Below are 19295 nucleotides of genomic sequence, written 5' to 3'. Positions count from 1 at the left end.
GAAAGGAGAGGAGGCTGGCAGTGAATTGTGTAAAGAGATTGAGACCACACGACAGCCAGCTGAAAGAGTACAGCACACGATCCCACACAGCCAGGCGCTCAGAGCATGAAGCCATGAAGACGTGAAGCGGAAAGTTTCCTTCACTCTATTTTACCCAAGAGAAACCTGGCTGCCCAGGGTGGCAGAAAACTATTAGGGCCTGAAACCCAGTGTTTTCTACCTTGGTTTAGGCCTTCTAGCATGTGGCAGGCACACAAGAACATCCACCACACCACATAGGTTGGATTGAATTATCCTAGTTGTCATTTTCTTTTCTACTCTGGTGAAAAGGAACGGTCTGTGTGTGTACCTACAGTAGGAGCCATGTTGTGTGATCCCCTCCCAAGATAGAGGCATCTTGGTGAATGTCAGTCTTGCATCTGAATGACATGTGGATAGATGGACAGTCCTGCCTGCGTGTCTCTGCCTGTGGGGGTTTGATTTGGTTGCCGTGCGGCTGGTGAAGGCGGAGGCCTGTTTCCGGTGGCCCGCGTGTGGCTGTGCAGTGGCTTGTGGGAAACCCCGGGGAGAGACATCGTGTCTCCATGATGCAGTCACCTGCCCGTAGGACACAGCAGGGGGGTCGCCCTGGCCTTGTACAGGACCCAGAGGCGTCCACTTCACAGAGGCTAGAGAGAAAGCTGAGAGATGCCGCCCACGCCATTCTGCCACGCTACGCCTAGCCTAGTTTTCTATTACAAACCAATGTCAACCTTCACCTCCATCCGGCAGTCACATCTTCTTACACCACAAAGTTTAGGCCATATGGAAATGTTCACGTATAATAAAAAAAGCATGGACAGAGAAAGTGTATTCATTGCTATAGCTTCTCATAGAGATTTCGTTTTGACTAAAGTATCGGTTTGTTATAACGGTTCTCAACTGGAAAACGTTAAATAACTGATAATCAGTTAAATAACTGATAAATAACTGATAATAACCTGATGCAAACACAATCAAGCCACCGCTATTCCAAAATATGGTTCTAGTGTAATAGGAGTGTAATAGGTGTAACAGTATGACTCTTAAAGCTCATTATGCACATACGTAGCAAGAGACAACAAAAAAGAAAGGATATGTGCTGCAAGGAAACACTGAATCCCTGGATTAAAATAACAACTTGATTTGACATCTCTGGGAGTTGAAGTCAAGAGGTTGCGTGAGGTGTCCAAATGATTCTGCCTTTGGTCCGTATCTTCACTGCAACATAACGTGTGAGTGATGCACGACGGCTTCGATTCCATGCGTTTCCCTCGATAATAACCTACAGTATTGAGTGATGGATAGACAGATTCAGATTGAGCACGTGCCTCCAAAAATATTATGGGTTACTTTACCTCAATGGGTCGGTCAGTTGCTTCAGATTTCTGTGTTCAATCCCAACTTACTTTTCAAGGCAACATTTGTCAGTAGTTCTGACTGGAAGGATAGGAATACTGTACAGCCATCTTTGATTTGGGCAACCGGCATCCTTATAAAATGATCTTGCGTCAGCCGATAAAGGCTGAACGTTGTCATTGTAGATTGAAGTCCATCTTATTAATTAAGGCAAGGCTTACATTAAGCGAAATCCTTACAAAGACGACATGTTTAGGTTTACGTTTCTTCAGAACATCTAAAGGGCATCTGTTTCTGCCTCTGTTCCAGCGCATGTGTCCGTCTGATCATGTTTAGTTAATGTGCCTGATGTCTGTTCTTCCTAAGCCTCCCTTCTCCTCCTGACCTTTCACCTAAGCCCCCTCTCTCTCTTTGTTGTGCAGGTTGGAGTCCCCTTACCGACGCCCACACAGCCACATACCACGCTCCGCCGTGCAGACACCCAGGCACAGGTAAGTCTGGCCCAGGTGCACCCCACAGTGCCCCTGTCCCTCACGGGCTCACCCCCCGGTCCTCAGGTCAGACCCGGGGCTCAGCATGCAGCTGCAGCAGGTCACAGAGGTGCCCTGACAGGCCCCGACACCCCAGAGATGGTTCTCCAGGCTTGCATGCAGAGGAGTGTTTGAAGTGGGTCTGAGCAGGGCTATGTTACTATGCCTTTAATTAGCTCCAGCAGCTGCTGCTTCCTGGTTGAAGGACCCCGGCACACTCCACCACTCCACTGTCTCCCTAATGTCTTACAGGTGACTGTCAGACACACGTCAGCCTACCAGCCATGCTGGACTTAGCTGTCCAACCCGCTCTCACTTAGATTTTACTCTGTCAAAAGGCGGACTGCTTAGCTACACGATGTTGCTGAGACGAGTTGCTCCCTAACATAATCCCGCTTTGTTTTGTTTAGCGAGAAACAAAATAGTGGACGCTCACAACTCTAGCTCAGTAACCAGAGCCGGGGTAAAATTATGCAAATATGTCTCCCATCACTCACTATATTCTTCTAGTTGCTCTTTTTATCACTCTTTAGAAACATTAACAGGTCTGAAGAAAAGGTAAAAAGCAGGGCGAGCTTTCTTCTGATGACAGTAAATGTTCCACTCTGCGTTGCTTGTCTGTGTTTTACGCTCTGACAGAGTTCCTAACTGTTGGAAATTGCCCTTTGAGAACTGACAGCTGGAAATTGATCTCAGATTAGAAGCAAGCACCTCTCTCTCTCCCTGCTCTCCTTTGTCACTCCCAAGTTGGCAGATCACTCCTTAAAAACTCTACCAGAGATTTTTTTTTAAAAGAGAGAGACTTCACAGTTGGCTTTGGAATACTAATACCCTGGACTCATTATATTAATGGGGTCCAGATTCCCATCATTGAGCATGCACCAATACCCTTTGAGTTTGCCGGGGTTAGAGGGTGCCCAGTACTTTCAAAGCCCTGACCTGCATATTGAACGCGTTTTAATAGAACCCATTGGAGGCTCCTGGTAGGATATGCAGTAACTCCTCGCCTTTACGTTCCTGCACCCTCTCCGTGTGATCTCATCAGATAGCCGCTTCAGTCTCGGATATGACCCGGTCCCAGGGGGAGGGATGTGCAGGCAAGGCAAATTGGACCAGCGGTGTCTGTATCTCAGCCGAGGCCATTCTTTCCAGGAGACGTGAGTCCTTAAGAGGTGCAGTGCTTTGAAGTGGAAAGGTGCCCGGTGTAAGACTCTGAAAAAGGAGGTTTTGGGAGAGATTCGTTGGGATTCCCTTCAGGGAACAGCGGGGGAGTCTGGCCTCTCGTTGGTCAATCGTGCATACAGTGCTGATTTAATTACACTGCTGTCGGACGGTCATTGAACACCTACTGTACAGACCAGGGGGACTCCGTATATATGGCCGTTGTGACTGTCATCGCCCATTCAACGTGAAGACACCAAGCCAAATCAACCCACAATAAGGGGTGAGCGTCAAGAATGCAGACAGGGGTTCATAAAGAGGGATCTATGGGCAACAATGGTGGAAACCCTGGTAGCAGAGAAAAGAGCATCTACATAGTTTTTAATGGTAATGCACTGTGTGCCCATGATGCATAAAGAATCCATAACACAAATTATAAAAGATAGATTTAGAAAAAATGATTATGAACGTGTACATTTTGCATATGTGCCCAACAGCTCAAAGATGTATCGATAGAAAAGCAATGAAGGCTGCATGCTCCTTTGCTTAACAAAGACTACTAACAAGCCACCCATAGGCTCATTGCAACCAGAAATGCTGATGTTAGATTAAGAAAAGGATAGAAACATTTGATAACTCTCTTCGTCTGCAATGAAGATATCACAATTTGAAAGTGCTTGAGCATTCAGTGATTCTGTTATTGATAGAAGCATTAGGCAACAGCAAGCCCAGAAGCATTCCGGCTATTTCTCGCGAGGAGGCTGAAAGCACATTACAATATAATGATTATCTCCCTCTGATTCTGTGGTGTCACTATGTCGACCTGAGATACTATTGAGCACCGTCAAATAGAAAAGCATCCCTCACAATGAAAGAAGATTATCCATAGCCGGGGAATGAGGTGGCGGGTTTCTTTGTCCTGGCAGGCTGAAATATCCTTAAAACACCCCGTAATAAGACAAGCAGCAGGCATACGCCACAGACAGACAGACAGTGAGATAGTAGAGTGACTACGCCAGAGACAGTGAAAAGAAGGGCTCCATCTGGAGATTACAGTGAACAAACAGAAATCCTTTGAGGCTAAAAATGGCTGACTCAGGAAGCCAAGCATTAGCAGAATGAGTCACGTATCCAACTACGACATCCCCTATCTGTAAGCATCTGTATTACACAGACAGAAAACAGCACCATACTATAGGACCCTTGTAGGAAATCATGTTCAGCTGCTAGGATTTGATGATCATACCCCATTCTTGACAGTAACGATTTCATAAAGCCTTCTATTTTTTGGCTCGATCACTATGGCTGCAACATTGCTGGAGCTCTGTTACTCATGGGTGATCCTAAAAGCAGTCTGCACTGCTGTGGTGGCTGATACACGCCTCGCACTCTAAAGTGTGGCGGTAATTTATCCTCTCCCAAGCTCCCATCATCTTGATGTGATTCACACAGTGACAAGAGTCCAACTCCTGGGTATTGGGCAACAAAGAGGGGTGTTGGGGGGGGGGGGGGGGGGGGGATTACAAGGCAGATAGAGATCACACGACTACATGACCTGACGGTCTATTCCACAGTACACTCTTCCTCTCCTCCCTACCACACACACACACTGTGACACAGGTGCACAAGCATGCATACAAAAACATCCCTTAAGCACACCACAGCTCTCTTTCATCGTAACTAGAGTGCAAAGGCGCATTACTTGCTCTGGTTGGTCGGTCTCCTGCTTTCTTAAGGTTATAGTCTATTCTGTTTGTTTCAGTGTGTTTAATGAGCTCGCCGGGATTCTGAGTGAAGACATAAGAATCTATAGGGACCCATGGTAGTCCATGACCACGTACATCCTCCTTCTAGAGAATACAACTAAAACTCTCAGAATATCATAAATATATTTGTGAGAAAAGTTTTCAAACATTGCTCATCTTTTAATGTAGTTTCATGTGATGTGGGCTGTGTTCAATCATTCTACAAATGAAAATAAAACATCTCTTGAGGTTTGCTGCCAATGTGAGCAGAGTTTTTTTCTCTCCACTGGTTTTCACAGAAAGAGAGACTCATAAGCTCTTCAAAGATGAGTATTATTTAGAGACTACAATTCATTTGGCAGCTCATATTTTCTGCTCTCAAAGAGCTCAAGCTAGTTTGAGACATACTGTGGGTTGTTTTCATCAGAAGAGAAGAGAAAGAATTTGGCTTGGTCCGAGAACCCACATTCCCCACCCCCTTTTCAAAGATGGACCTTTTTTCATCTCCTAGTGGTCTAGCACATTAGTGTGGTGACTATGTGCTTCACAGGTGGGAGTCTGCCTCCATCAAATAAGCCAGTTCACTAAGGACGGGATTTGGCGCTGTTATTTTTCTATTAGGGAAGAATTATGCTAAGCCTTCAGAAGCCATCTTTGTGTTGCTATGGCAGCCCATATTTCCTGCCGGGTTGTGACCTTGAATGACTACAGTGCAAAGCCAAGTAGCACCGAGACCCTTTGAGGATTAGAAATGTGGACCTCATAGTTATGCAAAACACCTCAGATATGATTGAACCTTGAAAGGCTGAATGACAAATTTATTGAGATCGCCGCTCTTTTCTTCTGATCATTGTCAGTCGAACGTTCCCAATCACTTGGTATCCGTTGATCTGCAGCTTTTCCACTTGCTTTTGTCTAGGTCAGATCTCTCTGCCAGGAATTTGGTGGGCTTTTCATTTATCCAGACACCAAATAGCCTTATACTTCATATTAATCCGTTGTGTCGTTATGTAATAAGATGAATCACGTGATTATGTTGATGCAAATTTTTTTTAAATGTAAAAGCCTAACATCTGATGGTATATCCATCACTTTGCTCAATAAAACATCTGCATTTCAATGGATAATTCTTCTCACGCAGAGATTATAGTGCATGCTGGTTACTGTGGCCTTAAAGCGCTCTGGTTTATAGCTTTAAATTATTAATAGTTCAAAAGTATTTAATCAATACTACTATACTGAGGGAACTTGCAAAGATCACCCCCCAAATCAATTGACATGAGTTTTTTTTTGGACTGTTTTACTCTAACTTTGAATCTAAACGTTGGTTTTGATGTGTAGCCTACACAGCTGGAATGTTAATCAACTGTGATATTCATTGAAAGTTTGTACATTTCTTGTAATTTTCACTAGTGTTTTCAGGCCAGCCTTCAAAGTCTCAAATGTATTTTCAAGAGAGATGTGTAGACAGCAACTGAAAGCTAACACAGGGATGGGGCTTTGAACATACGAGACTGATACTATTGTGGTCACAAAGCACAACAGGAGACTACTTTGAAGAGGAAAGGGCTTTGGGTATCAGATTTCATCTTGGAAATAGTGTCAGAATACAAGCTCAAGTATTAGACCTGTTGAAACGGCATATTAGGACTAGAGAAACCCGGGTTGAGTTTAGAGCCACTTCCTTGACTGCTCCCAACTGAAGATTGGGAAAGGTCAAGACTAACTTCAGAGTTTAAACCCAGGATTAGATAGAACACTATGTTTTATCGTAGGTTTAGTTGCCCCTCTCAACCCATCAGGATTCAGATGGGAAAGGGGACTTGCTATGCAAAGAACAACTTGACAATTTAGAGTTTTTACAAAATAAAGTGTTGCTATCAGAGCAAAATCTTGCCGTTGGCTTGAGAATTTATCAGTTTCAAGATCAAGCTGTGTCCTTGTCAGTTGATGGGTCTGTAGAAGACGTTACACTTTCAAACTATGTCTATGCCTTGTCAATGTGGATGCTTCTGGAGTAGAAACAAACTCAACACTAGCCACTCTCACCAACATGATTTTGACAAATACTTGTCAGTTACCCATCTCCTCTAGCAACTTAATCAATCTCCGAGGTCCCAAGGAAGTAGGAATGTGAGTATAGATCTCTGTGTTTTTGTTCCTCAACCTTCTGCTATGAAATAGTTCTAGTCTTTTGTGTCAGTGTTCGGTTTTGACAAAAGTGACATTCACATATTGGGTTGTTCTGTTGTCACAGTCGTGCCTGGCTTAAAGTGCTCTCCATGTGAGGTTTAGTCCTCTTTGATGTCAGGGTCTCCAGAGATCCGGTTTGAGCATGCTATCTGCTTCAACAGTTCTCTCCCGGCCTCTCATGCAGAGAGTGACACAGGAACTGCCAGAGCAGGGATTGACTCTTTCATTTCCTACCAACTACAAATGAAGGATGCTTAGAAAGTAAATTCAGGGGGTGCCAAGCACATTGCAATATTCTGTTGCAACTACTGAAGAAACGGTTGTTTATCATTAGGCTACAGTCTAAGCTTAACATTCTGTTTAATCAATGCTCTGTGGTAACATCCACCACATCCAAACTCAGAGAGCAACATTAACACGAACATAATTATTTTTCCAAGCAAATCTCAAATGTGTCATAAATGAATAGTTAATGATGTAATCACTAACTGTTATGCACCAAACGTGCCATATTCTAATAAAAACAAAGATGTCAAACTCAAAATAACAGAGGTCATGCTATTCCAAACTCTGAAAGTGAATCAAGCTCATCTGTTCCCATATCACAAGGATATAATTAGAGAATCCATGAAGAGAGAAAAAAAATCCATAATACTGTTGATTTATTCATTGAAATTGAAAGAAATATGGGCTAGTAGTTGAACTATTTCATTTACACGAACGTCACAATTTGCCATTTACTCCTCCACTCATTAGACAACGTGCATCTTAACTGGAATGTACAATTTCATTGAGAAAAGGCTTGATTAATAATGATCTGGTAATCGTGTTTTATGCCTGTAAAGGCGGGAACACGTCCCTCGCGCCGGTTCACCTGAGATGCAACCTGAGCGCCACGTGACACTCGGGATTAGCGGCGATTAAAGAAGAATTCTCCAATGTACCGTATGAATTTACCTGACAGTGCCAAAATAATCATCCACCCTTCGTGAAATACGTAATTAAGGGAACCCCAAAGACAGACATCTGAAATGGAGTGAAGTGTATTTAAAAATGGCTGTGAGTCAAACTAGGGAATTTCTCTTATTTATAAAAAAATAATTAAACGAATGATTGATTATAGGCTAAATAAAGGATTGCGGATAGTTTTGTCCATACGTGATTGAAGGTGAAATATTTGTTTGGTGTGCTATTATTTCAAACTGGAAAGGGCCGGGTTTTTGCTTTGGTTAAATAGTTTGCAATATATTTCACATTCCTTCCAATGTCAGTCCTTCGCCAGTTCAGGCTATGTAACATTGTCACGTTTTCATTTAGGCTAAATAACAGTTCAATTGTTGTTGCCTTTTAGGGGGAGGGAGATATTTATGTTAAATAATTAAGCAATGAATCCGTTTGTAGAAACGACATTCTTTAATATCATGTAACAGCAAGCGGTTGTACCTTTGTAACCCAAATTGTGAGTCATACAAAAACGGATATGATATCACATGTGTAGCCTATATACGTTATAGGCGAAACTTAGAGAAAGACAGAGCCATGTACCAGAAGTGCTCCAATTGGGGTCTACCCTCACATGGCGGGTTATATGCAACTATCAATATTTACACTGTTCAAGGAACAAATTCAGTTAAAGGTCACAGTTTCGATTGGCCATGTTATATCCTCTTATAAAAAAAGATTCTGGATAGAAGCAAAAAGCTTGCTTCATCTGTGGCACCCCTTAAGGTTCTAAATAGAACATACATTTTTTTCCATATAGAACCCCAAGGGATCCCATATAGAACCTCAGCCATTGTTGGTTCATTGAAGAAGAACCCCCGGGGTTCTGATGGAATAACCCTACAAAACGGTTCTATATAGAACCTATAGGGGTGCCACATGAAGCAACCAATAGAAGCTTTTTGGTTCTATCCAGAACCTTTTTAAGAGTATACTGTAATGTCTGCCATCAGTGGGCTATGGAAGAAAGACATTTGAGGTGAATTGTGTTTACATTTAGATAATCATACAGTGACGTCTTGCAGGTGTCATAAAGTTCTGCATTTGATTGGAGCAGACATTGTGCTTTTTCAACCTGTTGAGACATTATAGGCCTAATAAAATAACGCCATATTTTGAGATAGCTAAATATTGTTTTGTTAGAACATGAACAAATGTACCTCGTATGACCCATTGTTTTCCATCCAATTCAACATTTGTTATAATTCGCTATTTAAGGACTAACTCCTATTTATTATTTTATTTTGTTATTGGATTTCCTATATTGGCAATTTTGCAGACCCATAATGTTTAATAGCCAATAGTCCGATGGCTAATTTCATATAGTGTAATGATTTCTAAGACGGACAGCCTTTTCTTAATTCAAGAATATTAAAAGCTGAACTATGAAAACAAAACAAAAAAGCTTTGCGGTTATGGTTTATCATACCAAATTCCAGATTGAAATAATTGCTGACCCACTACAAAGGCCAGTAAGGGCTGCGGAAATAATGTTGGCCTTGGCCTAGGCTAAACCCCTACTGAACGCAACTTGTAGACTAAACGAAACCTAAAATATTTCAGATTGTTACGTTTGTGTGATTTTAATTAGATACGACAATGTATCCCACAAAAGTTTTCTGTGACAAATTGGAATATGCTGCTAATTTACAGTAGCCAACATTTGTCACACACTTCAGAAATCAGAGATTGATGTTTTGATGATTGCACTGCACACAATTTATAGCCTATTTTATTCACAATTAAAATATGCAAAACATCTCTTCTTCATAGTAGCATGTTACGAAATAGTGTGTCTATTTATCTCGAAGTTGGAAAATTGTGTTATTCTCTTAAATTATTAATTGACACCGTAAAATAGGCCATAGCCTAGCCTAGCTTGCTGACTGCATTCACAGGTGTGCTTTGGTGGACATGGCTCGTCCCTCGGGGGTGAAACTGTTTAGGACACTTTAGAATATACCTAAATAAAGTTACAATGGGATTGATTCAAAGCTCCTGAAATGTTCTCCACATATCGCCCAGAAAAGGTCCCTTTTCAACTCTTCGGCATTTATGTCCGGTGAAAAAAAAAGATGAGGCCCTCCTCTATCCCGTGTAAACACGGCCCTATGCATTGTGTAAATTACGTGGATTAGCCCCCCCTTTGTTGCCAGAACACTGGACCTCAGTGTACACACAGGGACTGACTGATTCAATCCTCCTCCAAAGACATTTGGCCTTAACTCTCACTGACAAAGTTAAGGAAGTGTTACATCCATTCACTATTTAAATAACTATCATTTCAACCGGAAATAGGTCGTCGGAAAGTAGGCCTACCTGTCATTGTTGAATATCAGTTGTTTTCGGTGTTTGGAAAAATATGATTGTGATGTGGATACAAACGTGACTTCTGATTTCACCTTTGAAACTTCGTCAAAGTAGAACGGTATGAAACACTGCATACATTTTGTTTTGTACCGAGAAATTGAAATGACCTTATGTCAAGGTAATTTCCTGGTTTGACCCCGGAAAGGACTTTACCTTATTTTCTATCATTTCAATTTCAATTAGTTGAATTGTTCACAATAATATTATTTAGGGTATTACAGCATAGGAGCCGTGTGTATAATTATATTGAGCAGGGAAACAACAGTTGAACAATTATTATTAGTGTCCAATGCAATAACAATGTCAATACTGAATAGAAGGGGGGTCGAATAATACATAGGCTAGTAGGATCTAATGCATAAGAGATGGCAAATTGTTTCCCGAAATTGGTTCGAGGGTTATGAGTGTGAATGTTTTCTCAGGTGACTCTGATTAAGTGTGTGTGTGTGTGTGTGTGTGTGTGTGTGCGCGCGCCGACTAGGTGAAAAGTCTATCGATGTGCCCTTGAGCAAAGCACTTAACCCTAATTGCTCCTGTAAGTCACTCTGGTTAAGAGCTTCAGCTAAATGACTCAACTGTAAATGTGGGTTTTCCTATTTTAGTTGACATTTTATTGAATAATAGTCTACAGTCAGATATTAAACGTTTTAAAAGATTTTAAAACCTAATAACTTATTTATTTTGTTTATGCCATAGCCTAAACCTAAAGACGAACATGTATTTGTTTGATTGATGGCTCACTAAAAGTGAACGATACAAATTTCAGAGTCCCGATTATTCTATTTCGTTATAGACCATTTCTAAAATATGTGCGCCTAAATTGAGTTAAAAGCGTAATATTTATTCTTTTTGAAAAGACGACATGAAATTACCCCTCATAAATAAAACAAGTCAAATATTAAACTAGGGACTGGATAAATGATGTAAATGTGTCAGAAGTGTGTTCTCAAATTGGGATCTTGTACAGAGTAAAGTTTCCTTTTTAGTTGTACATTTTCTCGCACCTGACACTAACCTTACCTAAAACATCATTTTTGTTTGCTATGAATGTACACAGGTTGTCACACGCCTTGTATTAAATGACCAAATCTGGAGGGAAATTAACCACTTTTTATCCTCAAATCCGTATGTTTCTGAAGTCTTATTTAACTTCACATTCTTATCATCACAATTTTTTATACTTTCCCGAAACATGTGTTTCGGTTGCCTAGTTGCTTCTATAGTGGTCTGAAAAGATTGTGACAGAAAATGATTGAAACGCAGCAAGGCTCTGATAAATTAATTTGTGATAGGATATCACAATTAGTGAAAGTATGTCTAATAAATGACTCATTAGTTCATTTCTTATCCTTTTATGTGGATGATTTGAAACCAACTTAGAATACCGTGACACGATTTTGTGTGGATAGGCTAGCAAGATGATATGATGGCAAAATAAGCTAGAATGTTTACTTGAATGAGATATGTATTCTAATGTGTTGAATATTCTATTCTAAATAGGTTGTTCGGCATTGTATAGTTATTACCAATGTAAACAAATAGCAGACCAAGTGATTTAAACAGGGATAAACTCAACAGCTCGTTTTCTTCACCTGTCGCATCCAACTTCCCTCCTCATTGATGTAAAAAGTAAAGGGGTAAACGATTGTCTGTCATTCAATCTTTTGTCAAACTCGTGGTTCACCCCTTTTGTCAAGTCAAAATACAAACGACCCTGTAAAAAAATGTAACTTTTATCGAAATAAGGCTATTTGAAAGTCAAAAGGCAATATCCTAAAGGTCTCATTGTGAAATCGTCTGAATTTGGATAGTGGGTTGAAATTGTTATCGAAGCGTGAATAGGTAAATTAAAATATAGAAAAGGTAGAAAACAATTTGCTGTAAGTTAATGGAATAGTTTTACAGAAGAAAGTCTTGCCTTGACGAAAGTTGACAGAAACATTGCATGTGGTGTTTGTTTTGCGGGCTATGGGAACGAATTACACATTAAATCAGTTTTTTCCCTCTCCTGCGCACCTGTGATGTATTGAGAACTTGACTTCAGGTGTGCAAAAGTTGATCTGCGCAAAGAAGACAGCCCATGGTTCTTTATATTTAACGAATTTGAATTGATTTTACAAAAATAATCATTTTTTGTGCTCATTTTCCAAGTCATTTATCAGCCATGTTGTTCGATGCAGGAATCCAATGCGCAAAACGAATCCGATCATGACTGTCGCAATTTGAAGGCCATATAATGTTAAAATGTAGGCCTGTTGCTAAAAAAAGGTACTTCTTTGTAAACCTCTCTCTTACCTGTCAATCCAACTGTAATAATGTGGTACCCCTCCTTTATGATTAAATGTGTGTTTTGTTATGGTCTGATTTGTAAAAATATATTGATCTATAAATTGATCTATAGTATAATCGTAAACCAGAATGCATTGATATGGTGACCAACATAACACAGTGTTGATATTCATGAAATATTTTCAATTAATTAAATTATGTTGATGCATATCGTCATATTTTACAAAGTAGCCTATTATGAGTAATTCCTTTATTTAGTCTCTGTGTCTGTTAGTCTTCCAGTCAGCAGACCCCATGCAGGCATAGCTTGAACTTGAAAACAATGTATTTAAATCAGCTGCAGTCATAAAACCATAAAAACTGCTCAAATTAAGGACAATGGTATATTTTAGCTGCTATTTGAATAACAAGACACGTGTTTTGCCGTGATGTATGGTGCAGTGAATCGTAATGAATCGTCTAAAATGGATCCTGGATGGACTCATGTTCATCATTAGGGGTTCACTCATACAACTCACTGCCAAGATCAATTTACCATATTTGAAAAGGTAAATACACCACAAAACCCAGAAAAGATGCACCAAGAGCAACATCTATCAATACCTTTTCCTTTTGAAAGTGTGACCTGATGTACTTGTATGATCCTGTCTTTGTTTTGTCTAGTCCAGGCTGCAGACGGTGTTAATTGGGCTGTATTTGACTTTGTGTGCAGGACGAGCCAACGGAACATCTGACCATGAAGTTTGCCAGGCTGTGGATTCTCCAGCCCTGCAACCACAGAAAGTCATTCTCCATCCATATTAAAGGTATATAAAGATTGTCAACATTTTTCTTGTCAAATTCACATCATATGTCATGGTGGTACTGGGCAAAAGAAAAGTGCATAATAAAATAGAAGAGAAAATCAATCCATTTGTATTTTTTATTTTTTATTTAACCAGGTAGGCTAGTTGAGAACAAGTTCTCATTTACAACTGCGACCTGGCCAAGATAGAGAAAAGCAGTGCAACACATACAACAACACAGATGGGATAAAGAAACGTACAGTCAATAACACAATAGAAAAGTCTATATACAGTATGTGCAAACGTAGTAAGATAAGGGAGATAAGGCAATAAATAGGCCATAGTGGCGAAATAATTACAACTTAGCAATTAAACACTGGAGTGATGGATGTGCAGAAGATGAATGTGCAAGTAGAGATACTGGGGTGTAAAGGAGCAAAAAAATAAATAATGGGGATGAGGTAGTTGGATGGGCTATTTACAGATGGGCTATGTGCAGGTGCAATGATCGGTAAGCTGCTCTGACAGCTGATGCGTAAAGTTAGTGAGGGAGATATGAGTCTCCAGCTTCAGTGATTTTTGCAATTTCTTCCGGTCATTGGCAGCAGAGACCTGGAAGGAAAGTCGGCCAAAGGAGGAATGGCTTTGGTGATGACCAGTGAAATACAGTGCCTTGCGAAAGTATTCGGCCCCCTTGAACTTTGCGACCTTTTGCCACATTTCAGGCTTCAAACATAAAGATATAAAACTGTATTTTTTTGTGAAGAATCAACAACAAGTGGGACACAATCATGAAGTGGAACGACATTTATTGGATATTTCAAACTTTTTTAACAAATCAAAAACTGAAAAATTGGGCGTGCAAAATTATTCAGCCCCTTTACTTTCAGTGCAGCAAACTCTCTCCAGAAGTTCAGTGAGGATCTCTGAATGATCCAATGTTGACCTAAATGACTAATGATGATAAATACAATCCACCTGTGTGTAATCAAGTCTCCGTATAAATGCACCTGCACTGTGATAGTCTCAGAGGTCCGTTAAAAGCGCAGAGAGCATCATAAAGAACAAGGAACACACCAGGCAGGTCCGAGATACTGTTGTGAAGAAGTTTAAAGCCGGATTTGGATACAAAAAGATTTCCCAAGCTTTAAACATCCCAAGGAGCACTGTGCAGGCGATAATATTGAAATGGAAGGAGTATCAGACCACTGCAAATCTACCAAGACCTGGCCGTCCCTCTAAACTTTCAGCTCATACAAGGAGAAGACTGATCAGAGATGCAGCCAAGAGGCCCATGATCACTCTGGATGAACTGCAGAGATCTACAGCTGAGGTGGGAGACTCTGTCCATAGGACAACAATCAGTCGTATATTGCACAAATTTGGCCTTTATGGAAGAGTGGCAAGAAAGCCATTTCTTAAAGATATCCATAAAAAGTGTCATTTAAAGTTTGCCACAAGCCACCTGGGAGACACACCAAACATGTGGAAGAAGGTGCTCTGGTCAGATGAAACCAAAATTGAACTTTTTGGCAACAATGCAAAACGTTATGTTTGGCGTAAAAGCAACACAGCTCATCACCCTGAACACACCATCCCCACTGTCAAACATGGTGGTGGCAGCATCATGGTTTGGGCCTGCTTTTCTTCAGCAGGGACAGGGAAGATGGTTAAAATTGATGGGAAGATGGATGGAGCCAAATACAGGACCATTCTGGAAGAAAACCTGATGGAGTCTGCAAAATACCTGAGACAGGGACGGAGATTTGTCTTCCAACAAGACAATGATCCAAAACATAAAGCAAAATCCACAATGGAATGGTTCAAAAATAAACATATCCAGGTGTTAGAATGGCCAAGTCAAAGTCCAGACCTGAATCCAATCGAGAATCTGTGGAAAGAACTGAAAACTGCTGTTCACAAATGCTCTCCATCCAACCTCACTGAGCTCAAGCTGTTTTGCAAGGAGGAATGGGAAAACATTTCAGTCTCTCGATGTGCAAAACTGATAGACATACCCCAAGCGACTTACAGCTGTAATCGCAGCAAAAGGTGGCGCTACAAAGTATTAACTTAAGGGGGCTGAATATTTTTGCACGCCCAATTTTTCAGTTTTTGATTTGTTAAAAAAGTTTGAAATATCCAATAAATGTCGTTCCACTTCATGATTGTGTCCCACTTGTTGTTGATTCTTCACAAAAAAATACAGTTTTATATCTTTATGTTTGAAGCCTGAAATGTGGCAAAAGGTTGCAAAGTTCAAGGGGGCCGAATACTTTCGCAAGGCACTGTATACCTGTTGGAACACGTGCTATGGGTGGGTGCTGCTATGGTGACCAGTGAGCTGAGATAAGGCGGGGCTTTACCTAGCAGAGACTTATAGATGACCTGGAGCCAGTGGGTTTGGCGACGAATATGAAGCGAGTGCCAGCCAACGAGAGCATAGTGGTGGGTAGTATATGGGGCTTTGGTGACAAAACGGATGACACTGTGATAGACTACATCCAATTTGCTGAGTAGAGTGTTGGAGGCTATTTTGTAAATGACATCACCAAAGTCAAGGATCTGCAGGATAGTCAGTTTTACGAGGGTATGTTTGGCAGCATTAGTGAAGGATGCTTTGTTGTGAAATAGGTTGCTGATTCTAGATTTAATTTTGGATCGGAGATGCTAAGTGTGAGTCTGGAAGGAGAGTTTACAGTCTAACCAGACACCTAGGTATTTGTAGTTGTCCACATATTCTAAGTCAGAACCGTCCAGAGTAGTGATGCTAGAAGGGTGGGTATGGGCAGCGATCGGTTGAAGAGCATGCACTTAGTTTTGCTTGCATTGAAGAGCAGTTGTAGGCCACGGAAGGACTGTTGTATGGCATTGAATCTCGTCTGGAGGTTTGTTAACACAGTGTCCAAAGAAGGGCCAGAAGTATACAGAATGGTGTCGTCTGCGTAGAGGTGTATCCGAGAATCACCAGCAGCAAGAGCAACTTCATTGATGTATACAGAGAAAAGAGTATGCCCGAGAATTGAACCCTGTGGCACCCTCCATAGAGACTGCTGAACTCTATCTGAGAATTAGTTGGCGAACCAGGCGAGGCAGTTATTTGAGAAACCAAGGCTGTTGACTCTGCCGATAAGAATGTGATGATTGACAGAGTCGAAAGCCTTGGCCAGGTCGATGAATATGGCTGCACAGTATTGTCTTTTATCGATGGTGGCTATGATATCGTTTAGAATACCAATACCAATGTCAGGTCAACCAATGGGTGAGAGAGATTGTTACAGAGGAGATGGTAGAGCATACAGTGTACTTCCCTGTTGATAATTGTTACAGTTTTTTTTCCTCCATTGATGTTTTGAGATTGGACTGTAGCTCGAATAGTACTTTAGCACATAGGGTTCACCAATTGGTGGCACCTCGTTAGTCAGTATGTGTTCCACCTGTGCTGGTTGGTCCATCTCGTTAGTTGGAATGGGGTTTCCATCTGTGCTGGCACAGGTGATATTTAAGAGCGGCTGGCCCAATCCTCCAGTTGTCTTGAGAGATGTGGAGGGTCAACACCTTTAGTTGGCGCTCCCTGTTTGATTTCTAGAAAGACAATCTTTTATCTGTTCTTCCCTGTTTTTGTTTTGCTCCACTTTTTAGTTTGCTTCCTGTCTTTAAGTTTGGTGTGGGTTTCTCTTTTGTTTGCCTCTTAGTGGGTGCTCATGGTGGGTGTTTTTTAGGTCCCAGTTCTTGTTGCCAGTCAACTTTCAGTGGACACCCGCATGAGTGTCTTTCAGAACCACTCCTAAAACCCCACCTGTTTCGTTTTGGTTGTTGTCAGTGACTCTTTGTTAGTTCCTCCTTCTGTTTGAGTGACATTTTTGGTTTTATAGTCTGTGGAATGTAACAAGAATACAGTGTACAGGTGGATGTACCTTATAAAGGTGAGAGAGGGAGACTCTAAAGGTAATCTGGGCAGAAGGAGGACCCTGGTTGTAGTAGAGAAAGGTTGGAGCAGAAGGGAAAGTGAGCAGACCATAGCATTTTTTTTTTAAATACCCCCTTTTCTCCACAATTGGTAGTAGTTACAGTCTTGTCTCATCGCAATATTAGTAGAGTAGAGAGGGGTAATATTAGTAGAGTAGAGAGGGGTAATATTAGTAGAGTAGCGAGGGGTAATATTAGTAGAGTAGAGAGGGGTAATATTAGTAGAGTAGAGAGGGGTAATATTAGTAGAGTAGAGAGGGGTAATATTAGTAGAGTAGAGAGGGGTAATATTAGTAGAGTAGAGAGGGGTAATATTAGTAGAGTAGCGAGGGGTAATATTAGTAGAGTAGAGAGGGGTAATATTAGTAGAGTAGAAAGGGGTAATATTAGTAGAGTAGAGATGGGTAATATTAGTAAAGTATAGAGGGGTAATATTAGTAGAGTAGAGAGGGGTAATATTAGTAGAGTAGAGAGGGGTAATATTAGTAGAGTAGAGAGGGGTAATATTAGTAGAGTAGAGAGGGGTAATATTAGTAGAGTAGAGAGGGGTAATATTAGTAAGGTAGAGATGGGTAATATGAGTAGAGTAGAGAGGGGTAATATTAGTAGAGTAGAGAGGGGTAATATTAGTAGAGTAGAGAGGGGTAATATTAGTAAAGTATAGAGGGGTAATATTAGTAGAGTAGAGAGGGGTAATATTAGTAGAGTAGAGAGGGGTAATATTAGTAGAGTAGAGAGGGGTAATATTAGTAGAGTAGAGAGGGGTAATATTAGTAGAGTAGAGAGGGGTAATATTAGTAAGGTAGAGATGGGTAATATTAGTAGAGTAGAGAGGGGTAATATTAGTAGAGTAGAGAGGGGTACTATTAGTAGAGTAGAGAGGGGTAATATTAGTAGAGTAGAGAGGGGTAATATTAGTAGAGTAGAGAGGGGTAATATTAGTAGAGTAGAGAGGGGTAATATTAGTAGAGTAGAGAGGGGTAATATTAGTAGAGTAGAGAGGGGTAATATTAGTAGAGTAGAGAGGGGTAATATTAGTAGAGTAGCGAGGGGTAATATTAGTAGAGTAGAGAGGGGTAATATTAGTAGAGTAGAAAGGGGTAATAATAGTAGAGTAGAGAGGGGTAATATTAGTAGAGTAGAGAGGGGTAATATGAGTAGAGTAGAGAGGGGTAATATTAGTAAAGTATAGAGGGGTAATATTAGTAGAGTAGAGAGGGGTAATATTAGTAGAGTAGAGAGGGGTAATATTAGTAGAGTAGAGAGGGGTAATATTAGTAGAGTAGAGAGGGGTAATATTAGTAGAGTAGAGAGGGGTAATATTAGTAAGGTAGAGATGGGTAATATGAGTAGAGTAGAGAGGGGTAATATTAGTAGAGTAGAGAGGGGTAATATTAGTAGAGTAGAGAGGGGTAATATTAGTAGAGTAGAGAGGGGTAATATTAGTAGAGTAGCGAGGGGTAATATTAGTAGAGTAGAGAGGGGTAATATTAGTAGAGTAGAAAGGGGTAATAATAGTAGAGTAGAGAGGGGTAATATTAGTAAAGTATAGAGGGGTAATATTAGTAGAGTAGAGAGGGGTAATATTAGTAGAGTAGAGAGGGGTAATATTAGTAGAATAGAGAGGGGTAATATTCTTAGCCTGTTTACAAAGAGCTAACACTGAATAGGTAGAATGAGAAAGACCGGTGAAGATGATGAGCGTGAGAAGACGGGGTAACCTTTCGGCAATGTGAGGTAGTGTCGTCCTAATGTCAGTGAAGCCAAGGTGAGGAGGGAGATAGGATAGACAGGAACAACTGGCCTGACACAGACCAGGTGGATTCATATGCCTTCATACAAAGAGCAAGATAGGAAGATGACCCCATTGTCAC

The 19295-nt window shown here is 40.8% G+C and overlaps 1 long non-coding RNA gene across 2 annotated transcripts in view; it reads left to right on the top strand.

Annotated features, from left to right (window-relative positions):
* LOC110504948 (uncharacterized) overlaps nucleotides 1-19295 on the top strand; it is a 33055-nt gene that overhangs the window by 9883 nt on the left and 3877 nt on the right. For both annotated transcript variants that reach the window (XR_002470661.3, XR_002470662.3), the window contains exons 2-3: nucleotides 1800-1868; nucleotides 13380-13473. This is a non-coding gene — a long non-coding RNA (uncharacterized LOC110504948). The remainder of the gene's footprint in view (nucleotides 1-1799; nucleotides 1869-13379; nucleotides 13474-19295) is intronic.

The sequence above is a fragment of the Oncorhynchus mykiss genome, chromosome 25 (assembly GCF_057628025.1).
Source record: "Oncorhynchus mykiss isolate SJ-2025 chromosome 25, ASM5762802v1, whole genome shotgun sequence".
NCBI lineage: Eukaryota > Metazoa > Chordata > Actinopteri > Salmoniformes > Salmonidae > Oncorhynchus > Oncorhynchus mykiss.
This window is presented reverse-complemented; position numbering and strand designations above follow the sequence as displayed.